General features: G+C 44.4%; 1 protein-coding gene across 6 annotated transcripts in view; it reads left to right on the top strand.

Annotated features, from left to right (window-relative positions):
* LOC128881340 (protein-tyrosine sulfotransferase) overlaps nucleotides 1-19,675 on the top strand; it is a 154,468-nt gene that overhangs the window by 38,499 nt on the left and 96,294 nt on the right. For 4 of the 6 annotated variants that reach the window (XM_054132287.1, XM_054132284.1, XM_054132283.1 and 1 more), the window contains exon 2: nucleotides 11,489-11,558. The exons of the other annotated variants lie outside the window; for them this stretch is intronic. The gene's annotated coding sequence lies outside the window, so the exon portion shown is untranslated. The remainder of the gene's footprint in view (nucleotides 1-11,488; nucleotides 11,559-19,675) is intronic. 6 annotated transcript variants of the gene reach the window in all.

Raw genomic sequence — 19,675 nt, forward strand, 5'->3', positions numbered from 1 at the left:
AATTAGCATAGTATTCCGTGAGAATAGTCGCGGTTGGGAAACGCTGTGTACGATCGCGCGTCATTCGATGGAGAGTATAACGGGTGACCCGAATTCCCAAGCAGAAGCAACAAAGCACAGGCAAGAAGCGATACGATGCACGCGAGGATGCATCGTTTCGCCCACAGCATGGCAATGCCCTATGCACAGAGCCGATGTCTTCGTGCATGACTTGGGTTAGGGTAATTAGAATACGGACCGCGACTTCCTTCTCGATCGATCATGCTGCTAGTCGTCTCTTAATCGTGCCACGACGCTCGAGGAATACCCATGGTTAATTGTTTGTTGAGAAATTCATATATTTATTAGTCGCGATGAACACTTGATACATTTTTTATTGTAATACATTATTAATTGTAATCGGATCAGTGTAGATACGAATATTATCAAATTATTTTGAAGCAAGAGTTTATTTATCGAATTTTTCGGATCACGAGGTATCTCGAACATCGATATAGAATGCGATATACTATTACATAATTAGGTAAGGTATAACATGCTCGAAAATAAAAACAGCGTAAATTTTACAATTATATTTATTCTGAAACTATTAGGAATTCGAAAAACTAATCTTCCGTTGTAAAAATTCAATGCTACTCGCTCGAATTCACTTATAATGTATCAGTTTGTCCGCGAGCGATTCCGGACGGGAGACCAATATGGTGCAGCCTTGAGAGCAACTTTTCCGAATAAATTATCCAGCGAATATTTTCCGCGTCGCTGCAAAACAAGGCTGGAAAACGCGAGAGCGATGCACTCGGCGCACGCTCGTGCGCCAAATAAAGGATGATAAGTCGGTATGTCGGTCAATTCGTTGGAATATGTTGCGCAACGTAATTACGATTTACGATATCGAGCGTACGCTTGTAAAGCGAGAATCTCTTGTCCCGAATGAAACGAGTCGCGTTTCGTACGCGTGATTTATCCAAGGAAATACAATTCAAAAATCAAAGTAAAGGAAGTATCGTTTATCGAGCTACGATCCATGAAACAAGCTCGAATGGGACGGTTTGAAATTTGTTTTAGCGATAACAACGTCGTAATTAAAGCCAGTTAATTGAATGCCCCAAAACCGCCGAATGTTTCTGGTCTAATTGCGTTATTTTATGGTCGAGTATAATTGGAGTCCATAACGAGGTCTTTTTCGAGCGTTACACAATCGTTACGTGTTTTCGTAATCGTTGAACCCTTTCGATGGCATTCTCGTAACCAATAACAAATAATAAGACCTGACAAGTAATAAGTTCTTCGAAACCTTTCGTGGATGTAGCATGCAAGAAATCCGCTTGCATGGTTAGGTTCGTGCCGGTCAAGTCAGTTCCGCGAATCGCAGCCGCGCTCCCCCAATTAAAAGGATCGACGCACCTTAAATGGCGAGAGCAGGGTATTTAATTAAGTGTGCCCCCGTCGCAAAGTACCCGCGTCCCCAGGCTTTCGCTAAGTTGGACGGACGTCATCGGAAGAGTTTAATTAACGTCGACGAACGGGATCTCGCCTCAGAATTCCATATCGATCCCTGGCTCCCTCGAGCAAGGCAAATGATCGAGGCGTCGTATCTACCCCGTTATCATTGTTCGTTCGAGTTTCGAAGGAAAGAAATAACAACAATTATCGTTATTCACTTTCTACAATTGTCCTGTATTAAATTTCCCGTTGTAGCGCGAGTCAATAGTCTGTATCGATTTTTTTATACGATCACCCTATTCTGTTTGTACCTTTGAAATAGACGGAACATCCACATTCGAGATAAGATCACTATTGTATTGCACTTAGTAAATAAGAAAATATGACACGAATGAAAATTTTTGCACTCTTTGGGGTTCCCGACCCACATTTCGCGATCATAATATTTTTTCGCGGCTTTGAAATAGATTTCAACACCACGCCCAACGACACGTATCGTGGCCTATCTAATCGACGCTCTGTTTGTTCCCAGATCCGGATGCAACTGCCGCAAAGTGCACACACTCGCCCGTGCGTTCACGCGATACATCATTACGCGCGCGTAATCAAGAGCGATATATTGTTCGCGTGCACGCGCTAGCGTACTTTCGCAACGAAATTTCAGATAGCAATTTCGCGTCCACGAGAATTCAAAGTACACCCCTCCCCATTCGATGACTTCAAATTTGTAAACCGTAATATTTATACAGGTTTCGGATACACCTCCAGAATACGCCAAATGTTACTTCGCACCTCTAACCCTCACCCGTAGTCCCCGGCAGATTTTTGTAAATAGCACAAGCTCTCGACCAGAGTCGTCTTCTCCCCTTCGAACTGAAAACGCGTTAATATCGAGCGAAACGCGCAGAGGTAAGATCTCGTCAAACAATCTCGCAAGCTCGCGAGAGATCCTGGCTCTCTCACGGTCGGATTCGCGAAACGTTCCACGCCCGCTAAACACCCATCGCATTTTCCCTGAGCATTATTCAGAGCACTTTGCGAGCCATTAACCGGCCCCGCGCTTCAATTCGCGCCTTCGACGCCCTTCCCGAACCCCCCTCCCGGCGCTCTGAAATCCAGTTAAACCGCCGACAGTTTCTGGACAATCGTCGACCCCGTTCATTCGAATGCGGTTCCATCGTCGAGGACGCGTGCACACGAGGAACCCCGGTGAAAAGAGGACGTGTGTCCGCCCGCAGACGTCCTCTCCACGCGAAATCTCGTTTACCAACGCTGAAGGGACACGCTCCTCGCGGAGACCCGGGCCCGAAAGCAATTTCGGCTAAATCCCATTCGTCTGGCTCTCTCTGTTTCCCTGAAATCCTCGTCGTTCGCGTCTGCCTCCTGTCTCTGACCATCTCCGTTTGCTGCATCCTTCGACGGGGTTACGGCAACCGTCGTTTCCCCGAAATCGAATGCAACGACCGATAAGGAGATTGAATTTCTATGCCGGCGTAATGATCGCAATAACAGTCGGCCAGATAAGCGGGCTTGGCAAACGATCGAGGAAATAGAGGCTGAAGCTTAGATACGCAGCCTAAGTTACACCTGTCCTGCGTCTCAGGGGGAATGTTGGGTCCTAATTCGTGGAAGCTGAATATTTTTTGTGGGGATGGAGGATGTAGGGTTGGTTATCGGATTTGGGATGCTTGTATCAAATTTATAGAGGACAGGGGTGGAATCTTCATTTGTCTACAACCCCATTTCTAAATATCTTATACGCTCTCGTAGCCTTATCGTCCCGTATTCGGTCGTTTGTTTCACGCGTTCACACCGCTCGTTTCGCATCATCTCGCATTATATCATTGAGATGTATACGTCATCTTGTGAAGGAATTAAAATTATTTGTTAAAATGTGACCTGACAGTTACAAGGGCTTGTAGAAGGTTAAATAATAACCAGACCATTTTTGTTTCGCGTATTTATCGATCCTAAGAGCAAAGTAGCAAGTGTAGAATTCCCAGCTGCAATTGAACCGCTTTCAAAGAGGTCCCAGTCGCGACATCTCCCGTTATCTTCGGCGAGGATATCTCGAGGCACGAGATTCGCCTCGTCGTACGAAAACGAAAGCGGTAGTCGCTCGAGGAGCATGAGCGTAAAGCGTAATCCCCCAGATCAGCGTAAATTGCTCATTGTCCGAACGACGTGCGCGCCAAAGGGTATCTCGCGTGTTCTCAACTTCGCGCAGACATAATGAGCTTCCGTCGGGACCGGTATAAAACAGCGCTTCTCAACCCTCACACGGTACCATGCGTCTAACGTATTCTATATCTGCTATAAAAATATATTTATTTGCAAGAAGGTTTATTACTCCATGATTTTAGAATTCTATTTAAATCGTCGTGGTACAAGGTATCCCTAAAGTTTGAATATCTAGAAAATATCTGGAAAAGTGTCCTTATCTCCTATGTATTCAGGCTTTAGATACGCCCCGTCCAAAGACCTAAGACCTAAAAGTCTTTATCCACACGGAGAGTTACATTTCTTTCAAACTCCCAAACTGTGCATTTTAATTTCATTTCATTTCTACCGATACTTACTTACGTTTTCCCTATTTTCCCTTTATCCCTGCTGAAATAAAAATTCGCGCGCAAAGGATTTTTCAATTCCCCTGGCCTAAAGCGCTCCGTCTCTTCTCCCTGCACGCAACAGCTTGAGAAGCACTTAGGTAACGTGTCTGCGAGTCAACAACGAGGTACACGTTGGTGCAGATAAGGACGTAGCGCCTATACACGCCAAAAGTACACGACACGAAGTCCGTAACGAGTTAACTCGGGTAATGAGTTTATGGTAGCGCGTGCAAGATGCACAGGACTGGATTGAGACACGAATACCAGCTCGTCGGACAGCGTGTCGTTCGGCCCTTGGCTCGCTTAAACGTCTCCGCGTCCTGTTTTGTCTGCTATCGTGATAACGAGGTGGTCGACGTAAGCTTCCGTGTCGCTTGACAAGAAATATCGCTCAATCGCACCACGCCGATTTCCATGAAACATTCCGCACAAGTGGATCATCGAGGGATGTGTATTTATCGTAATGAGAATTTTCAAGTAAAAGGATGAGATACTCGATGAATTGCTGTTTAGGTTTATTTATTCAACTGCGCGGTCAAAATAATAATACTCCTTCTAACCTGATCTCAATTTTGCTACTCAGCCGCGAACGATCAATTCGTCGATCAAATTCACCCCCTTTTTCTGGACGCATCGGAACAGTCCACAATTGATCTCTACAAACGTAATTTTCAACAAGATACCTGAAATGTAACTCGAGGAAATGCATACGAAGTTCATTTTCCAAGAAATTTCGCGATTCGTCGAACCATTCGCGTAACGACTGGCCAGTGGTTTCCCAGGCAACCATCGCGGTAATTTATCTTGCAAATTACATTTCCGTCATCGCTCAATATTACCACGGCCACGGCCGATTGTAATCCAGACCAGCTACAAAGCGTGTCGAACGATCGCGGTATCGACCTTCGAACAAGATCCATTCGTAACACGAGACTCCACGGAGCTTCGATTATGGCTAATTCTCTTGATCAGCCGCTCTATCGGACGGGCCAATGGATGCATTCAAGTTTACCATGCGCTCGTGACAGTTTAAGACCGCTGTCCTTTGGAAAGCCTAGCCCCCATTACGACGGTTTAATGGCTGGATACATTTGGTAACAGCGTAATTGTCTTCTGGCCATTTCAATTAGTGATGTCAGTGGGAGATTTCGAGGCACGTAGGGAAGAAGTTATTTCGTTTGTCGAATGAGACTTTCCTTTGTGGTGGAGATTATTTAATTAGGGAGTACTTGACTAATTTTCTGGTCCCTTTGGTAGTATTTAAACATTTCTACACGGACGTAAAATTCATCGTCGTTGAGATAGAAAGAAAAATTAGCAGACAGTGTCTGCAGCCTTTTCACGAGATTTCCGTAGACGGAGACGGTTACCTTTCGCGACCGTAGTCGGCAGCGTGACTTTCGATCGCACCTCGATGACTGCACTCGATAATTAGCAATTAACGTCCATAATAGACCGTTGCAGCGTGTGGGTCGTGGACATGCGTGCGTCGAGTAGATCTAGGATGCATTACCATGGAGCTCCTATAACGAGAGCGATCGAGATTCCAGATAGAAACTAAAATTATCTGAACACCCTCGTTTCGAATAGTCTCTCGATCTCTATATTCAACGAATTATTAAATATGAATTTCTTTCGCGCGAATAGCTTCAGGATATTCCGCTGAAATTGTATATTATAATATGCAGGCGGATAATTATTACAAGTTTCATGTGTCAGGGGACGCCTCGTTAAAATGACGAGTTACTGGCTCACAGTGAATATGCGTCTGTCAGGGACGGATCGATAGGGGTGCGTATTCGATAAGCTTATCGATAAACACGGCAACGACTGTATCTGGTGATTATGAAATAGTGGGCACAGTGGTCCGTATTTTAGTGATTTAATTATCTTTTGGTCCAATGTGCGCTTCCACTTGTTTCTCTTTAAATGGAATTTAGAATCTTTTTGCACGAATCCATTCTTATCAGGATTATGGACATAAAGGTATCGATGCGTGGCTAATGGAACGGTTATATTTTACGAGATAGTTCACATTTTATGTTCGCATTCAAGAACATCCATCTTTGTCATCCCCTCGTATCCTTCCCATTAGAGCTCCAGTCCATCCCAGTTTCTAGAGCCACCCGCTATAGTACCTTCCCTGACTTGCCGTCATACAGGAAGGTATAGCTCAACAAGTAACACAACATCCTTGAACTCGGTCGAATATCGATCCTCTCAATCCTCCCATAGCCTTCCCATTAGAGTACCACTCCATCCTCTAGAGCCATCCTGTACAGTACACGTGAATTACTATCACCCAGGTAGCTATAGCTCAGGAAGTTGAATAAGGTCCCCAGACTTGCAGCAACATCCTCGTCATCCCCTCGAAGTCTTCTTTTAAACAGTATCGAATGGCTCCCTCGGCTAGGCTGTAGACCTAAGTCTCGGTCCAATCCCCCAGTCTCGAGCCCACTCCTCGTCCATGCTCCAACCTTCACCCCAGGGATCTTATTAAACTTGTTGTACTATATGTACGCGAGAAGCCACACGTCCTCTAAAGCCCAACGAAAGATCCTCGCGCGGAAATGAGAGCTCCAAGCGTTTCTGACTTAAATAGGACACCGATAATCGCGCGACGCGCCGACCGGAACCATTAAATAACACGAAGCCCGTGTCAATCGCGGAAACGCGTTAATCAGCGACTGCACGATGGCGGTAATAACAGCTGGGAAGCGGATCGATAAGAGATGACCCATAAGCGGAGCGCGACTCTTCAACAGCCGCGGAAAAACGGTCGGTTCCGTATAGGAGTGGGCGAATACAGAAAATACAGATGATAGATTTGTGTAAGTTAGTCATCGAAAGTATAGGCATGATTTATGTATTAATTTAAAATAATTTCTTACTGTGTTAATTATGGATCTCTATGAAGATATTCGTGGTCAAGAAATTACAAGCAGAACCCTTGTATCAAATTTTTGTAGAGAAACGTAAATAATGACATATTCGATCAAGTACTTCTGAGTTAGCATTCTTCCTCGGGAATATAAATTTTGATTCCAGAAGTGTTATCTTTAGAGATAACACATAATCTCTAAAAGATTCCTTCATCGAATAGTCGAAAGTCCCTTTGATTTAGCAGTCCCCGGTTAATTTCAAGGAGCAAGTTAACTAGTTCACGAAGGATCAACGAAGGGCGGTAATCCTGCGCGCTCGACGACTCATTGGGTAGATTTTTGCGGATGATTCTCGCCCTCCGAAGTATCTCTAGAACTGCCGCGAAGACCTCGTTCCGCGAATTTCACGGACCAACGTTTAATCCTGCTCCGAGAGCCGCGTCGAGTAGCTAATCGAGAGTGCGAAATCCAATCAGCGTCGCAAAGCGGCTGAAAATTAGTTTTAGGCTGTTTATTCGCTATCCGCGTAGCTGAATTACTTTCTGTCCCCCGTTAAGCCCTCGTACGTGCTGACGATATTGAAATTATTAATATCCCCGAAACATTTGACGCTCGCTCGGTCAAACAGGAAATTAAATACGATTTGTCCGGTGATAAAATTCCCGGCGGTTCGTTCTTGGGGCAATTCGGAATTAAATTGATGAAAATAATTTGGTTAAATCGCGCAAACTGGCAGCTTTTTATTATGACAGGGGGAATATTCTTTATTTAGATTCTTTACCGATGAGCATACCGAGGCTCAAGAAATACTTTAAACAAAAATATACATTAAGCATTGTTTATAAGTATTCGTACATCATTCAAGCTAGTCTTTATTTATCGTATCACATTCTTATGTTTTTAAGTTCTTTAGTGACGTTCATTAGTGACGTTCATTAGTGACGTTCATTAGTGATGTTCATTAGTGACGTCAACAAAGATGCCGAAACAGTGCCACGCACCAACAAAAATTCATGCTTCCCCCTCCTCCCCCTCAAAAGCGAAGAGAGAAATTCCTCTCGTCGAAATCGTTTCGATTTTTGTTTTTTAACAGAAAACGTGGTGGCTGTTTCGACCCATGTTTTTTTCCTCCTTTTTTTTTTTATTCGAAGCGCAATCGGTCGTAATGAAAGCTTTTTATTGCAGACGAAAGTGCACGCGTCACGATGCGGTCGGGCAAAAATGTCGGTTAATGGATCGTTTCGACGGGAAACGGATTTTATTCGTGAATTTTCACAGGAGTTATTAATTTTTACCGGGTTACCCAGCAACAATCGCCTATTTTCCAAGATATTGTTCCATAAAGGAACAAAACGCTGTTCCATTTCTATTCTCTTCGAGCCCCCGCCGCTGAAAAATACACCCCTCCGCGGAATTGAAACGATCGTTTTCGCGGTAAAAACGCGTAGCCGTTTATTCGTTGGTAAAACAAACGTTGAATTTATTTACGACTGACGTAAACTGTGACAGAAAATGAAAAAACTGTTTGAGATTTCCCTGTAAGTTTCCAGATGAAATTTCGTTCATCCGTAAAAATACCAGCCTACTTAATGTCCCTATCACCGAGGGAAGATAGCAAGGTAAAAATTTGTAACTGGTAACGAAACTCGGTAAATAAAGTTTCACTTAGTTCAGTTCAGTTAGTTTACTATTAAAAGTACAATTAAACACCTTTGCTCGATGCGAAGCAAATTTTGGTTGTCCAAGAGAGAGTGTCTGTGGTCCAGTGCTTTGGTCGTGTCCGAGAGAACGGTAAATTATGCGGGAAATCCATTGTTACCGGTAACAGTAACTGATGACGCAACGGTGAGTCTTGATCGTCGATATTTCAAGATGGTTGGACACGAGTGGCAGACTTTGATGAGAGACGCGGTAGGATGAAATTCGGATTCCGCGTAGTTACTTGTTCCCTTCGATCCATTCGTCTCTCGGGCGGTGATTTATTGTGGTCAACAGCGTGATGTACGTTTCTTCGACTGAAAATTTACGTTTCCTCGCGACAGACATCGAAAAATGTCGTCCACGGGAAGAAATCGTGAAACGAATGCCGACAAAAGGGAGGGGAGGTGTTAAAGGAATACAGCGATCCCTCGATATAGGACCACTGATGAGATCAGCTGGCGCTGTTATATCGAAGGAGAGTCGCGATCTTCTTCCAAGGAATTTTATACCTCGTTAGTTGCACTCTTTCATATCGGCCTTTGGGTTCCGAGTCTGAGTATTGGAACGACCCACTATTCAAAATTAAAATTAGTATATTTTTCATGGTATCTCAACGAGAGTATTATATTGTTAGGTTCGTGAGACTTCCGAGAGGAATACGAATCGAAACTCGACTTCATTCAGACTACTTTCGATTCCAATATGCAACGTATAACTAATAAAAATAGTCTGAACGGGGTCGTGTTATCAGCAATCCACTAATAATATTCTCACGTTCTCAGATTCTATTACATACAAGAAACAAAACTATAATATAAATTCATACAAAAATATTTCCTATTAGTTTTTCTCAAGTATTCCAATTAAAACATATCGAAAATGATTCAGTCAAGGCAACCTTTCTCCCCAGTATTTTGAATCGATGAAAATTCCTAATAGACGACTGCCACCTCGACTTGTTTTGATTAGTTCCATCAGGGAGCAGTTGGCTGCGATTCGACGGTATTTTCTCCGCGATTCGTATCGCTGTTTTACGATCGAAAACCAGACCCCGGCAATGGGTTTCGGATATGGTACGTCCAAACGACTCGAGGTTAACTATCGATAGAACAGCGACAGGGTGCCAGGTCTGGCGATAGTTGGACCTATTCCCCTGCGCCCATCGAATAACCTCAATGATAGCTGGATTTTATGCACCGTCGCGCGTTCACCGTTTCGCCTATTTCCTGGATGCGTTGTAATCGTTTGCACGCCGTGATGCATGCCTCTCGATGATCGATGGGCGCTCGCAACGCTCCAAGTTCCAGTGGGAAACAACGTTCGTCTCACTTTCGAATAAGGGTACAGAAAAGATCGTTTCACTCTTGCAAAGGTGGCTTCCGTGGCTCTCGGGGCTGCGCTCGATCAAACGTCTGACGTCTAATTTTATTTTCACCGAAGAGTGGCTTGCATGCAAATAAATAAATATTCATGAAAACAGGCTTGCACGAACAATTTTTAGTACCGTTACATTTCGATTCCTTGTGTTGGAATTATAGAGAGTGTAAGATATAAGGTTCCATGAGATAAGTGTGCTTATTATATTAGCTTACTGTGGTAAGCTGAGAGTTACAAGCACCTCAGAGGATTAACTCGGAGCACAGGGATAAAGTGGCACTCCTGAGTTCTAAAGCTAGGTACCCTTAGTAGCATTACTAACAATAATTATATACTTTACTTGCTTTTAAATAATTATTTTCGAGCTTCGGCCTTAATTATCTTAATTTCACTTTCGCTCCGTTTCGAATTCGAGATTGAAGTTTCCGTGACAGGGACCGAAATCATTGTGTTTCCGGTTTGGCTAAAGCTGCGATTCTTAAAGTTTTTAAGTGAATTTCTTAAGTAAATTTCTTTCGCTTCCGTTTTAGCGCGAAGTTTTTACACCGTTGCGTTCGCGAGTCAATTTCAGTACCAATTAAAAGTTCCGATTCAACTTGCGCTATTCCACTAACGAACAATAAACGTAATTTCTATCGAGGACGACTGGAAATTCGAAGACGGCTTCCACAATTATTAAAAAGTTGGCAATATTGTCGCAGAACTTTCCTGGTAAACGAATCCCCCCTCCCAAGGGAACTCCATGTCGCAAAGCAACACGTTCGATTTTTTCCACATTCCTTCTGAAATTTGTTGGTACCTTTCGGTGACGTTAGACGCAGAAATTAGAGCTTCCGAATTTTTTGGTAAAACACTCGTGAGTTTTAAAGCAACATGGGTCAACACACGTTCAATGAATAGTTGTAATAGTATTTAGTAACATTTAATAATATTAAAGTTTCGAGTGGGATGTTAAGTTTCGTAGAGAAATTATGGGAAATTATGGGAATTTAGAATTCTGAGCGGCAGTGTACATGTGCATTTCTGTTTTCCTCTATCGCAGGAAGCATGCCAGTTTTTTTTTCCTCCTGCTGTTCGAACCTGGAGGGAAAATTCCAGAATGGGGCGACAGGGCTCCAAGTTTATTAATTTCGGTAGCACGGCGAACGGGACGCTCGATTTAATTACCAAAAATTGTTTTCGCCGTCCCGATCGCGTTCGATTGAATCAGTGGCCCGACCAGCGGAGTGTGGGTTCGTCAGGTTTCATCAGTTCCCCAATATGTGCCAAGTTAACCGCGGCGTTCGTAATTCAAAGCCAACGTGCACGCGCCCACGCATCGAGCATCGCGTCGATTTTCGTCGTTAGGAAACAAAAGCCCTGTATCCTCGTAATTTTCGCTTTCCACTGTCAGCCGTCCCTACATTTTCACGAGGCTGAGATCAAAGTGAAAGCTTTAATCATTTCCATGCTAACATTATTTTATTCATTTTTCAGATGGTCTCCTAGTTCGTCAATCATAATTTATCCTACAGTGTCGCAACGAGGCTTCCATCCGAAGATCGAGGTGAGCACTCCTGTATTTGTATTTCTCGTCAACCATTATTCCAGAACGATTAAGGTTTTTCTTCTTCCCCTCTGCTACGAGTTTAAGAATCAAAACCCTACAGTCGATTCCAATAAAGGTCCCTGGGAAAAAAGCAAATAAAGATTCGAGTAGAAGAAGTCGAAAGAAATAGAATTCAATGAAATAAAAGAAAATTTATTATTAGACTTGCACGTGGCGGGAAGGGAAGAACCTGGAGCGGTTGCACTTTTGTTGTTCGCCGATATTCCGGTCGGATTCTTCGCTTTCCCTCCGGCAACGGTGGCGCGGATGAGTAAATATAAAGTGACGCCATCGCGTTCGACGGGGATCGGGAAATACGAGCTCCCCAAACGGATGCTCGATTGCAATTCGCGCTCGAATTACGATTTTCTCTCTATTCTCTTATCGGACGAATTGGCGGCTGTCGATGCAGGTGCATTCGAATGCATCCAACGTTGCGCAGCGGAGGCGACGACTCGATCGCCTTGGCTTTCTCCGTTGGCTTCACTTTTCACGATGATGTTCCGACTAGCAATTTTCTTTTCACCCCGTCTCACCCCCCAAACGTATTTTCTCTCCGTTTGACTTTCTCATCTCGCCTCCCGCCTCGATCGCCCGCATTCCACGCTCGCGCTCCTCGGACACGGTCGATGAATCGGAATCGAGCGCGTTGACATCGTCGCCATCCCCTTTTAGGATTCTTCTGGACCAGATGACACCCTAATCTTGAGGAAATACCCTCTTATTCTCGAGTTAATATGAAATTAGGAATTAGCAGGGACGATATTCTACATCGGCCTGGGTTTCATAAATTGGAATTGGAAGTGCAAACATAAGTTTACTAGTGACCGGGCATTAATGTGTTAAAATGGCGTTAGAGGCCAGTAACGGCTTGTTACGGGAGTTTTCGGGGCGGGGAAAGTTCTCCAAGGCAGTTTTGGATTCTTCGATACCAAAGGAGCCTCCGTGGCGCGCAAAGTTTGCAGTTGCGAAACCACCGCGTGCTCCGTCGTCCTCGGCTGGGGGAAGTTGACTCTTCTGACTTCCCAGCCGGAGTCGTTATTATTTTCCGAGCGACGCTTCGATTGTTCCGTGCAATTATTCGCGGTTGCCACGCTCGTAAACACGCGGCCGTGCACCGATACCTGTTTTTGTTACCTCTGGCTCTCGTTTGTTTACGTTCGATGGCTTCATTCGACACTTGGGATCCTGCGCGACTCTGTTTGCAGTTGAAAGCTTAGCGCGACGAGTTGAACTCGTAGATTATATTATGGTATACTAGTTACAGTTTATTATTTCCGAATAGTGCTCGACAGTAGGTGAAAAATCATTTCATATAAGTAACAGTAATATACTTAAAATTAAACGAGATTTCATATCAATCCTAATTAAAAGAAATTAATAACGAAACGCAAATAAATGTATAAATCGTAATTTGAATTATGAAGTGTACCTACATTTGCCTCGAACAATTGCGGTTTATCCGAATAATTAAAATTAATTAAATTATTCGTCATCATAGATCGTAACAAAATGCACGGTTCACTCGCTCGTCACTTATCATTCGAGTAGAATTTTGCTCTTGCGTGCAAGTCCCGTTTCATAATGGCGACATTCAGCTCCCCGTAGCAAGGCCGCGACCCGAACTCCGGAAGTTTCAATTTCACGAACCATTAAGCTCCTTTCGATGGCGCGGATCTCTCGGCCGATACGGAACGAACTGCTCGACTCGAATGCGAATGTTCAACGATGGTCACGCTTTCGCGCGATGCAAATCTCCAGTGGCCACGTGGAATTTTCAGACCACTTTGCGTCGCCCTCGCGACTTCCGCGAGTACGTACTCTGTTGCTTCCAGGAAGTGTATCGAAATAGGAACGTGGAACACCTCTGTAGGTACGATCGTACCATCGAACTAGGTCAGAGTATTAAAAACTTCCTGTTTTCACCTCTTCCATATGTCACATGACGCTAATTTACCGCAGACAAATGACTACTGGTTTTAAACACACTTTTTAAAAATATTTCACGCGATACTAAATTAAATAATGCATGAAATAATTACTACAATCAACTAGGAACGAAATATTATCATTTTCCGCGAAGAAAAGTTAATTTTTGGATCGTCGGGTGCCAGATTCACATAGCTACTTGAAGGACCACTCGACTCTAGTCCCACTCAGACTTCAGGGTTGACAAAGACGCTACCTCTCGGGTTTTCCTCGCCGATGGAGCTTACAACCCCGCCAATGTACATCTTGGGCATGTACAATGTGCAGAAAGGCGACAATTCGGTGGTCAGGAAGTAGCCACTAGGAAAAGTCGACCATCGCCGGGGAAGCATCGCTCCTGGATGCAGCTAAAAGGGAAAAAAGGTTACTACTTAGGGGAATACCTGTATCAGGGTAGCAAGGTTTCTTACGCCGCCGCAGCCACAGGCGCTATACGTCGTCCCGCTCGTAAAGATCCAACGTGACAGAGAGAAATCTCACGGGAACGGCTGAAACAGCTACTTTAGGAGGCAAAGAAGCATTCGAGCGGTCGCGAGGCTCTCCAGGGGGTTCGTTTGCAAAAGGAAAATATTCTTACGTGTTTTTACAGAAGCATGAATTGAAAGCGTCGCGATAAAAAGAGACCACGAGGCAGGAGTCTGTCTCTTGTGTCTTTTGCAAGCTGTCATAAGAGGAGTGGAGTATACGGTGAGATATCGATGCTCGTCAAATACGAGGGAGTAAATTTGCATCAACATCTGCGGAAAAGGCGCACAGGGAACCGATTTCTGTATGAGAAAACCGTTCGTTTCGCGCGAGACACATCTTATCGTTTAAACTCTCTTTCAAGTTAGGTGCTTTAGACGCTACGCTAGCTTCATACCTTTACAACATTATAAGTAAATCGTTTCGCAACAAGAAAGCTTCGATTTAACGCATGCTTCAAATTCTCGCTTTCGCGGTACCAAAAGTGAATCGGAAGCGTTCGATGCGAATTCTGATCAATATTAGCAATTAATATTAATGGTGCTCGGGAAACTCAGCGTCGTAGACTCGGCCAGTTCGAGCAGAGGGAATTGTTAAAATATTCTCAAGTCGAAGTTTCGTTCCAGCTTCCCCGGTATGGCCAGAAATAATTAAAAGCGTCGAAGGGGGGCACGGATGTTCCCGAGACGTCTTTGCATTCGTCGAAGGTGCAATCGTGAATGGATTTAGGCTGCGTTCTTACGAAAGAATCCCCGCTGGAAGTTTGGAGAGATATCGAGAATCGGTGGGAATTTCGCTCAGTCAAAAGGATTCGAGTGGGGATGTCAAAACTCTCCCCGGACTACGTCGGGAAATTCCCCCGGAGTTTGGATAGCACTTTGCCCGCTACCGTCTTCGTAATTTGGACTTATAATTACCCAGCCGGATGCTGCTAGTTGGCTCGCACCGCGACGTGGGCGGGTCTTGTTAAAAGTCCCTCGCCGCGATTACTCCCGTTCTACCGACAACGAATCTGTTTACACGATACCTCCATAGAAGCTCGTCATGTTCTGAAACGTTCTTGCTTTTAAAGCGCATTCGTAAAGCGATCGTAATAATATCTTCTCCTACTCGTGCACAATCTCAAGACCATCCAAAGACGGAGTAGACTTCTCTTCTTTACTTTCCCATTAATAACAGTCCGTCGCTCGCTAGATAATTTGGACGGTGCAAATTTATTTCGTTCGAGGGCTCGATGTAACCCGTATGTGCTCGCTTCGTCTCCGTCCTCGTAGCAGGGCGAAGTTTAGACCGCGATAACGCCGGAAGATAAATGAAACGACAAGAGGACGAAGGGGATTTGTGCTTCGTTGAAACTTTTCTCGAGTCGTCACGCTGACAGCGCCGCGACACGGGTCACGAGCGAATGGGTCAAAGGGTGGACAACCCCTTCTCGAGGAGCAGACGAAAGCTGGACTATCCCCTACATATTGACCGAATCGCTCGCTGATTTATTCGCCGTGGAAGCTTCGAGGAACCGGACGATCGAGTTGCTCCCAAAATGGGACCTGCTGGAAAAGCAATTCTTGACTTTTTCTTTTACGTAACTATTGTGTGGACCCTCTTTAGTTTTTTTTTTTTTTATTTATTTTTAGTTCCACGTATCGAAGTTTCCTTGGTGATAATTCTTCCGGATACTTGTAAACAAAGAGATTCGAAAATTCTTTGTACCTCGTTGGAACCCGAAGCGTCTCCGAGCAGACTTTCTCTCGGTGTAGCGAAAGATTAATTTTGGAGAACACCTCCTCGTCGAGGCGGAGAGAATTAATGGTAATCCAACCGTCGGACGTGCGTCTTTGATTAATCGAAAGAAATCACGGCACGAGAACCCCGGCAAGAAAACTTACACGGGGGTGATTTATCGTTTTGTCCAAGCGGGGGAATTGGGTCCACGGTATCAGACATTTCTTTCGTCTCTTGATAGAACGAGTAACCGTACATAAACTTCCTCTCGTGTACGGGGTGAGTCGTGAATCGATCGTCGCGATATTTCAGCTCTGATAGTTTGACGCAAAAAAATGTTTCAAACAAAAATTCACCGACGTCAAATGCAAGCGGAGAAAAGAATAACGTACGGTACTATTTAAACAATAAGAGGTAAATACGGATGGTAGAAGACGAGAATCGTTTCCTGAGATAAAAATGTTCTTTTCCTCTAGCTGAGAAACTCGTGGATGAGCGTTTTATCGCTATCGTTTACTTTCAATTTTAACTTTACGGTCGCGAGGGCTTATTGGCGCTCCCAGCGCAGCTTCATCGAGGTTTAAGCTCTCCCTCGAACCATAATTGGCATTATTCCTTTAAAGATGGACCGCCATAAGACGGGCGACGAGTTCCCCCGTAATCGTTAAACCTGTTTCGCTGCGCGAGCCGTCTAGATTTGCTACGCGAACTCGTGTAGTTTATTTTTTCTGCCGACTGAATTCAGGTAACATCATTCCGAGATATAGATGCTGAATATTAAAGAAGACACCTGGTATATAATCTTTAAAATTTTGTAAGATTAAAAAAGATTAATTACGAAATGAATTCAACATAAAAGCTTTTCCCGAATAATATCTCGGATAATATCGATTCTATCGTAAATGTTAATACCAGAAGAAACTTTTGAAATTCAATTTGCAACATTTTCTGTTCCATTAATTCCCGCCGTAAATACGATATTAAACGTGATATCGCCCATTATATCTGGTCCATGCGCGCGCTTCGAATGGGATAACGATCGGAGACAATAAACAGACCCACCTGCAGGTTATTTGAATAAATAATAAAATTGAGAGAACGTAGTCGCGATATAGCAACGACAGACGTACCAACACGCGTATTAAACTCATTACGGCATGTGTGAGATTATTAAAACAGACGTTCTTAGGGGCGAACGTCGCGATAATACAAATTGGTCGTTTCACCGTCGAGGGAATACCCGCGGAACAAAGGGCTCGTTATAAATTTTGCGTGCTTTAAATTAATCGCTTTACCGAATCCGTGAAATTCGTGAAACGTTTCTCTTGGTCCTCTCGAGTAAATCACGGGACAAGGGCGTACCGCGTAATTACAATTAATTAAAAGTTCGTTCCGCGTGTCGAGTAGCCCGTGCATCGTGCCAACGTTAATTTCGCGAGCATAGACCATACTCGACGGGAACGGACACGTTTGTGTCGCAATTTTGAGCAAACTTTTATGGCGCGAACGTGTGCCAGAACGAGTTTCGCTTCCTTCCTTTTCGTTCCTGGTGCAGGGAATCAATTTAATTCTTTTAAGTCGATATTGCTAGGTTTGTCTTGTTTTCAACAACTATCGAACGTTGCTTGAGATTTATTGCACTTTAAGCAACATTAAGATTTACCCGGCTTGCAAACGCGCACGCGGAGGGACTCTCGAATCGCGGGGGTTAGGAACATGATGAAGAACCCTGGGGAAGTTCGGAGGAGAACTCGGTGACAAACGGGTGATCCTGGATTTCTTTAAGTTGGGAAGAAGCTTCTCACGGAGTTTCGCTCTTTTTTCAGGGACCGTCTTTATTTCATTCTTTCCTTTCGAACCGTATTTCACGAGGGGAGGCGGCACCGACACGTCGAAGCGGAACTCGGAGCGCGTGAAACGAAGACGATGATTAAGCGTGGATCCGATTTACGAGACATTGCTTCGCGCCGTGTACTGCAGAAACGAGAGAAAGTTCTGACGGGAGATTTAACTCGAGTTCTGTAACGGGAGTGATGAGAGCTTGCGTGCTGATATAATTCCGTGCCTGACGAGCCATGTACCCGTGAAGACGATACTGCTGCTCGGGGAGTTAGGCTAAATCGCGTTTGACTAGATCGTTTGCCTGAACAACGCAAATTCAACGGTGAGTTAGCGTTTTAGTGCAGACAATTTCTTTTAATATTCTAATTCCAATCTACGACGTCCCTGAAATTCATTCGTCGTATTAAAATTCACTTCGCGTAAACATACCTTGAATCCACTTTGAATAACCATACACCTACCTTTATTCGTCGACTAAACGAATGGCACGCTCCCCCAAAACGTTTCGTGGCGCGTGTCGTTAAATTATGCCGCACGTTCGCGTCTCCGTATTTTACCCGTGGCCGACGATTCATGAAACGTAAGCTAGATTCGAATCTCGGTACTGTTTTACGCCACCGGTAAGACACGTGTTCGCCGACGCCTGCAGTACTTGGTATTCGCCGCGCAAACCGTCGAGAGTCCGCGGATAGCTTTGAAAGTAGTCGAGCCTGGTTCCAGGCATTCTAAGAAGCCTGGTGCCGCTGGAAAGTTTTCGATTCGGAAATCCGAAGAATCTGTGCTGTCTGGAGAGCGCCGTTGGATCTCGTTAGGTGCATTCAGAGGAGCAATATTGGCAGGTTTCAGATTTAATTGATAGTGAATTGATCTATTCGGAACGCTTTGCTCGAAGTTCGAACTAGCTAGAATACATATACTACTTTACAGAATTTATTTTCCAATTATGAATTTCATAAATTTGACGATTCGTTAAATTAATTCGAATTTCCATGCGAGTTCAACCTCTCGGGTATGTTATTTAAATGTCGTTACTGTATTATTACAGTGCATCGATTGTACAATAATTAATTGCACGCCGAGTGCATTTTCGTTGCTGCTGTAAACAGTGATAATAATGGAAAATAAATATCGAGCATCGTTTGCTATTACAAACGAACGTTTATCTCCTTTTCTAGGTATATCGAGAAATATATTGAACAGAAGACTATTGGAGGTGCCCCACAGGGAGAAGCGATCCTGTCCTTCCTTGAGCTACGTGAAATAAATAAAACCCTCGTTGAAATAAATAAGCATGCACGAGACGCTCCTGTAGAAGCCCAACAGTTCGATATTTCCGATGAATATTCCAGCATGGTCGACAATCGTTTGGAGATCGGCCGAGGAAAATGGGTTAACCGGACGAGGAGCATCCCGTCGTCGTTTTCGATGACAAAAGTTGTTTGCCAACGGCCTTAGCACCCCGGTTTTGTCGCGGAACAACAGGACAACCGGCGACAACCCTGTTCCTCTCATGCATAATGTATTCATTCGCCGTTGGCGTCGGCGTGCACGATAAAGCCGTATCATTGTTTACGAATCATTGAATCGACTGAATGAAATTACACCGATACGACCTGCTGCCGCGGAAACTTTCGAATCCACGTGTGCCGCGGCGAGCCACTCCGCTCCGAGCGCTTCTGTTCCACGCTGCAACGCGTTATTTACAGCCGGATGCTGCGAGGGAGTTTAGCGAATCCGAGCATACGTTCCATCCGGGACTCTCCTATCTCTCTAGCCGTGTCCATGACGTCGCAGAGGAATCACCGTGCTTCCGAATGCGGCAATCTTTATCTCCAGCTTCGCGACAAAGATTCAAGTTACTCCATTTCATCTTCGTTCCACCGATTCGACCTGAAGGTTCTTGAAGACGTAACTGAAATGACGAGGAAGGACTCGAGGAATCATCGAAACGGATGCTGGGTTAGAAGGCACTGGCACAGACAATGGGATCGGTGAACTACTTCGAGTTTTGCGTGAATGATAAGCTTTTTGTAACGCGCGAGTTGTTATTAAAACCT

This window comes from Hylaeus volcanicus, chromosome 8 (assembly GCF_026283585.1).
Source record: "Hylaeus volcanicus isolate JK05 chromosome 8, UHH_iyHylVolc1.0_haploid, whole genome shotgun sequence".
NCBI classification, from domain to species: domain Eukaryota; kingdom Metazoa; phylum Arthropoda; class Insecta; order Hymenoptera; family Colletidae; genus Hylaeus; species Hylaeus volcanicus.